Genomic DNA, 7,480 nt, shown 5'->3' with positions numbered 1-7,480 from the left:
TTTGGACTGGAGAGGGAGAGGGAGAAGAGTGGGGGGAGGGGGAGAAGGGTGGGAGGAGGGGGAGGGAAATGGGAGGCTGGGAGGAGGCAGAAACTTTTTTTTTTCCTTTTCTCAATAAAAAAATTAAAAAAAAAAGAAAAAAAAAAGACTCCATGGGTAATGTTACTACAAGCAAAACTACATATTTTTATTTATAGGTATAGGGACTCTCCATATCTGCCCTGTTAGGTATTCAGCCAGAATGAAGAGAAAAACAACTAATACAACTGAGAAATGACATCAGCAGAGCTTCGTAGACAATTCTGGTAGGGGAATTATGCAGGCATACAAAATGCAAGAGTAGCAGGATCTTCAAAGCTTTATTTTTGATTTCAAATGGTATCTCAGAGGTCAGATAATATGTATCAAGGTAAGATACCCAATGAGCATACCTTGACTAAATAACATGAGCAGCTGTGAGGTCAAGCCAAAGATGCAGAAGAGACCCCAGGAAGCTAGATATAAGGGGAATATGAAACACCTGCCAAAGAAAATTGTAGGCATCCCATTGAGTTCAATCCAAGAAATGGATTATGTGGGCACAACAAGAAAGAAATAGGGTGGGGCTCCCTTAGCTTGCTGATGTTCATGTAATGACTCCATGTACTATGATTACCAGCTAGAACTACAGAACTTAAGATTTAGCCTCCTGAATTTTAGTCTTGCATTGTTCTGATCCTTCCTTTGGAACTCAGCATCCCTCCTTTTGTTATGGAGTTATTTACTCTTTGTAATTGCAAAGGGGATATGTTATTTCTTTTTGATATTTGATATTTTAAAGAAAAGGCAAAAATCACACTTGGAAAGAATGGAAGATACTAATGATTTTGATGATACATATGAAGTTAATTCTAAAGTGTTTGCAGATAAGCGTTTTTGCTTTGAGTCTCAGAATAGATGTTGACTTGAGAAGACAATTATAACCAAGAAGAATATTAGAGCAGGATTGGGAACACTTTACACAATCCTATGAGAGGAAAGAGTATTATGTTGTTACTTAATGAGATGTGCTTAGATGTCAAATTGACAGGATTAGACTTGCAGTGATCCATATTTTTCCTTTTTGAAACAAGATTTCAGTTAACCTCGACTGGCTGTGAACTTTTCTATGTAGCTTGGTAAAGATGACCTGGGATTACTGATCCCTCATCTTCTAATTCCAAATATTCTGGTATTATAGGCATTTCCATTATACCTTGTTTTATGTGATTCTAAGACTCAAACTTAGGGCTTTTTCATACAAGATAAACATTATACAGCAACTAAACTACATCCCCAGGCCATCTTTCTTAACAATCATTCTTAACTGTCAAGTTGATTGTCTAAATAATTATTCAGATTAGTAAGCACATTTCTGGGTATATCCATGAGGATCCTTATAGAGAGGAATAATTCATGCAAGAAACCTTGTAGCAAACATGGTTGACACTGCCCCATGAACAAGAAGAGTCCAATAGAATAAAAGGGAGGAGAGACTGTTAAAACAACATGTCCTATCTTTATAATTGCTGTGATATGAATTACTTTGTTCCCTCATCAATGCCTTACCTAGATGTTCTGAAACCATTGTAACTGTGAGCTAAGTAAATCTTTTCTCTATTTGTTTTGCCTAGGCCACAGTTGGTGCAAAAGTAATGATGCACTTCCATCAATTCTTAAAGAAAACATTGCGGTTTGAGAGAACAATGAAGTACTGAGAGTAACAGAAGGGGTGAATTATGATTGATCGTATTCAAGGGCACATTTGGTCAATGTTTTCAGCCAGTGTGGCATACTATACAATTCCCAAGAAATAGATGGCATTGACTCCAAAAACTCACTTTAAAGAAAGTTCAAAGATCTGAATTAACCAAATACAGCCTCCACCAACATTTTTTTCCAAATTATTCTGTAACACCAATGAACACAAGAAGTAGCAATCTCATAACCAGATTTCCAAATATAAAAAGATTTGGAAAGCAGATCTCTGTGTTTTACCATTTATCAAAGAAACATTGTTCATAAAATAGCTATGAAGTTTTCTGTCTGTCAGTAAGACATAGATAGATATAGCTCAAAGACTTGTGAACTGTCTACCACACCATAATGGTGCAAAAGGAAGAAAGGCATCTGCAGGTATTATACATTTAATAAAATAAATATTTTATAATATTTGTAGTAGTGATGAATTTGAAATATATATATTGTCAATGGGAATAATATGATAATCCTCTGAACTAGATACATAAAGACTGCAATGGGGATATTTTCCACGACCCATTGTGCTTCTGTATAAACTAAGAGTAGATTTGAAGTATGTAAATGAAAATTCCTGATAGGGATTATTTTCAGTCAGAGTTGGAGGTGGTTAGACTAGGGATAGAGACAAATGTAGTGCAGAAGCGAGTAGTGGAAGAGAATAAAATTAAATGTTAATTAATCATAGTTGTGAGTACCTTATTAAAGTCTTTATAATAGCTGATTTTAGATGTCAACTTGACCGGATACTCAGATAACTGGTAAAATATTGTTTGGGTCTTGTCCAGTAGGACATTGCTAGAAGAATTAGGATTGGAACCAGTAGATCCTATTTTCAAAAGAAAAGCTTCTGCTCTCAGTCAGTGTGGATATCATCACCTAATAGACCGGAGGACCACACAAAACACAGGTGCAGGCACATGACGTCTTTTCATGTTTGTTCTCTCTCTCTCTCTCTCTCTCTCTCTCTCTCTCTCTCTCTCTCTCTCCCCTCATCCCTCAACTGGGTCATGTTTCTTTCCATCCTTCTTGTCCACCCTCCCTGATAATGCTATGTTAAGGGCATTCACCCCTCTCTGGATTTATTTTCAAATCTCAGTTAGGCCCAGAAATGGGAGTAGAACTCACTGCAGCAGCATGTGGTAAGCCAACTGGAGTTCACAGGAAACACCTATTCAGCGTCAGTGTTGTGAGAAGCCCGGGAGGGCTCACCACATGGCCCTGTACTTGGCCACACTCACTACTAAGCTGGACTGACCACGGGGGTCTTTTTGCAGGGCGTTGTAGGCATGCACAGCAGCTGTGAGTTAGAGGGAAGCTATGGGCTGTCTTCCAGCTGAGGTTAACACTAGACTGTTTTCCCCAGTGTCAGATCATTGCTAGCAATATCTAAGGAATGCTTCTTCCTATAAATAAATACAACTTACCAAATCATAGGCAAATAAGGTATGTTTTTAGGTAACATGTTTTCTTTTTGTTATTCCTTTCTATATTTTTCCATTTCTTCTCAAATGCTGATATAGGAGATAACTTCATGCTTGACCCTGATTCCACTTTGATGAAATAATATATCTACATTGACAGCTGGCTCTGGCCAAGGATGTAGTGTCTGACCTTGGAACAGATCCAAATTGTTAGACCCACACTCTGGTGCCAACACCACAACATTCTAATTCAAGTTGTTCAGGCTGATTTGCGGAACTTTAGCAGTCTGAGATCACTGGGTGAGATTTTAATAGGCAGTTCCTAAACGGCATTGTATGTGAATGCTTCCTTAAGTTACTGATGTGAAGAATCTAGTTGCTATAGAAATATCAAGAGTTAAGAAATCAGTTTTCCAGATTTGGTATAATAAGCTGAAGTCATTTTTCAAGGAACCAATTGTATTCATTGAATGCTAATCCCTGGTGTAACCAAGTACGTGTCATTAAAAAAGAAAATTTGCTGTCATGACTTCACATGGTAATATAGTGTTTGACTATCGAAGGATCTGGGATTGGGGTCAAAAGCAGGCTTCCAGATGAGGCAGATTTAAATGAAAAACAGGGTGTTCATTCTTTTTTAGTTTCCTTACCAATACTCAAGACTCCATGAGAGTGTTAAGTTTTCCAAGGATACCGTGTAAAGTAGCATAGAATTTAAATTGTGCCATTTCAAAACACTACTACATAAAGCAAAAGATGAATTTTATCCAAAGAATCTATCCTTGTCATTCCTGGATTGAAAATATCATAAAGCTGAATCAGCAGAGCATCTTCACATAGTAATTATTTGTTTCTTCCCTGGGACAATTTAATATCTTGCCCAAAAAAGTGTGTTGTGTAGATATTTTTTTGCCAACAGATCAGATTTGTATCAGACTTAGTATTTTACCTCAAAAAAAGACAGTGAAATTGTAAGGCAAAGGTATGCACCAAAGCCATCAACTGCCCCACCCTGCATACATTTCCCGTGGTTATTCTTTTTCATTTTAATTGCGTTTATTTCTGATGAAAATATTAAGTGCCTTAGATCTGTTAATCATTGTGCATTTCACTTGAGTTTCACAAACACGTGCTTATCCACCTGTAGAAGGCCCACAGGGAGGATTGTTCAAGTCCAGGATTTTGGCCCCACTGCAGGAACTTCAGCCCTCTGCCATTGTTTGACAGCTATGTGGTCTTGGCACGTTCCCCAACTTCTCAGAGTCTTCTTAATTCTTTACTTGCAAAAGGAGAATAAGAAGGCAGAGCAATCATTTATCTTCACAGTCTTCCTATGGAATTTCAGTTGGGCTCTGCTTGCAAGTACATAAAGTCCTGAGACACATATTTATTTGATTTATACCTTTGTTTGGGATATCTCTTGAACATTGGAAGATTATCTCTCTTACCTCATTCTTTTCTTCTCAATTTAGTAGTTCTCCTGAGTTATCCAGGTCACTTAGAGATGGGGTCACCACACTGATTAAATAATGCTTTTAACTTTTTGTTTCTCAGCTTCCTAGCCCTGCAATTTAAACATGAATATTTCTTATTTCTCCATCAAGAGGAGAAACTGACAGAACTGTAGGAAAATGTTCTTACACTGGGAGAACTTTCGCCGCCACTCGTTACATTCCTGTCAGTAGTGAGCAAGTATGGACCGTATTTGGCAAAGTGATTCATTGCAGAGAAACCTGGTCTTTGCATTATACAGTCACCTGGTATCATAGAGCACTTCTACTGAGACAAAGACACAAAACCAGGCAATAGCCAGAATACCTCATTAGGTGGACAGAAACTTACCAGCAAGCCCTGGAAACTTCAAGTGTCTTAAGGACAGAGTATTACTGAAGACGTAATCTGCAGCTTCTAAAAGCAGACGTCTATGTTCCTAGCTATTTCCTGACTTTCCACCTGAACACAAAACTAATACACACAAGGTGGGCAGCTGTGATGACTAGGACTCACTGAAGAAAATCTCTAGACTAGCTGGTACCTTCAAAAACTATGCAAGATCCATGAACCTTGAAGGCATTGGGTGAGGTCTTGGTATTCTTGCTTTGCCTACTTAAGAACGGGTCCAAACACACTCTGCTTGAACACACACCGTACTACTTCCACAGCAGTTCAGCATACAACTTAGACCTGATGGGGACACTTGAGAAGCACCTTAAGCAGAGCCTTGGACATCATCTGTGCTTTTCTCCAAATGCTATCTGCTTCTACTGAGGAATTGGCAATTTCAGAGAACATGTCACACTTTCATCAGATAATTCAGATAAATTTTCCATGCAGTATACTACCAAAGACCCTATCCCTACTCAAAGCAAGGCCTTAATGTAGAGTACAGACAAAGACACAAAAATTACTCAGACAAATAAGAATCACTCCCTGCCCAACCCTTTCCTCATTTGGAGGCCACTGAGTCTGTGACAGTGTCTCCTGATTATAAGATACTTTTTGAAGAATAATGTTGACATTGTCTGAGCCAGCCACAAAGATGTTGGATGATCAAACAGAAGTTAGAGACTTTTACCTGAACTGAAGAATTTATATGTATCTTCTAAAAACTTACGTAAGCTTAAAACCAGAGCCAAATACTTTTCCTGGAAAGTATGCCCCCTCCCTCAGATTTTGGGAAATTGTACTGAAAGGTGAATTGAGATACGTGTTTGTTTGTGGTGGTGCTGGACTGGAAATCTGAGATCCTACAGCAGATACAAATTCCACGCTTGTTATCTAGTTTTAGATTGTGAAATTACCAAAATTTCTGTGAGTCAAGTTTTAGTAGCTGTAGGCAGAGTTTCTCTGTATTTGTTGAAGGGTCTAGGAGAGCAGAGAGAAGACAGAAGTAAAAGAAAAGGGGAAAGGGGAAGGGTGGAGGAAAGACAGGGCCTATTGACATCTATTAGATACACCTGACACTGCATAACACAGACTGTCTTCCAAATGTTACGATGCTGAAGTTGAGAAACACTGATCTTGAAGAAAGCTTTTGACTTGTGGTTCTTGTAGAGGAGTACTTGAGACTACTTAATAAATACATTTCATTATGACAAAAGCATTAAATTATTATCAATTATCCTTCTAGTACTAATGGTCAACAATTAAATAAAGCTGAGATTAAAGATTTTTAGAAACAGTAATATTATGTGAATTTATTTTGACATGAAGAATCTCTGAAATTTATCTCTTAGTAGCTGACAATTTTCAAAATGTAAACTACGAGACTCCTAATTTATTTTATAAAAAATACTTTAATTAAAATTATATACTCCTTCTGTATGCAGAAATGCCCTTATGAAGCCAAGAACCTTGAAGTAGATTTATGTGTATTTGGTGTTTGATATAAGGAAGATATGTCAACGATGTCAGAAAAGAAATTTGTCCATATATTACTCTAGTACAGTGAGCATATTTCTCCAATGGGGAATTAACTTAGTTAGAACTATTATATATACAATATACGTACACTCATGCACACCCATGATCACCTCCCAACACACCGACCAAAGGCAAACAGATTAATGGTTCATTTAAACAATACAACAAAAAGATTTGAAAAAAATCAAAGACCACATTGTCATTAAATCTAGTTCTGGAAATCATCAAGGACAAGCTTGATGATAGTTTATAGCAATTACTGTTTCAAAAGCTGTAAATGAAAAATAGGAAGGGAAGTAACCAAGATGAGTAAATAGATAAATAGAAATTCTGCAGGAGAACACACTCGGCATGCAAATCAAAACAATCTGGGGATTATTTCACAAGTTATCTCACAAAAAGAAGTGCAAGAATACAGAAACTTAGTAATAATGCAAAAGCTGACTTACATGAAGAAATTTTTATAAAATGCAAATTTAGACATTTTAGTTGATGCCCAGCAGATCAATAATTATTTAATTCTTAGGATAACATTGGAAACCAATATTTTCCACTGCTTGTGGTAAAAATGTAGTGACAACATTTTCGGCAGCAATATTCAAATGTTGGAACAATCGCACTCTGTGACTAAAAGAGGTATGGAGGACATAGGAACCAACCGTACATCTATGTGTGCTTAAGTGGAAGGATACATGGATGTTTACTTGCAATTTTAATTTTCTCTTGGCAGCACAGAATTGTCTAGAATGTTTTCCCCCAACAAAAATGGAAATGATTTTTTTCCATTGAGACAAATTATTCCAATAGTAAACAGTATATTAACAAAAACTAGGGTGGAGCTGGGCGATGGTGGCGCA

The sequence above is a fragment of the Microtus ochrogaster genome, chromosome 21 (assembly GCF_000317375.1).
Source record: "Microtus ochrogaster isolate Prairie Vole_2 chromosome 21, MicOch1.0, whole genome shotgun sequence".
NCBI classification, from domain to species: Eukaryota; Metazoa; Chordata; class Mammalia; order Rodentia; family Cricetidae; genus Microtus; species Microtus ochrogaster.
Note: the sequence above shows the minus strand (reverse complement) of the source record.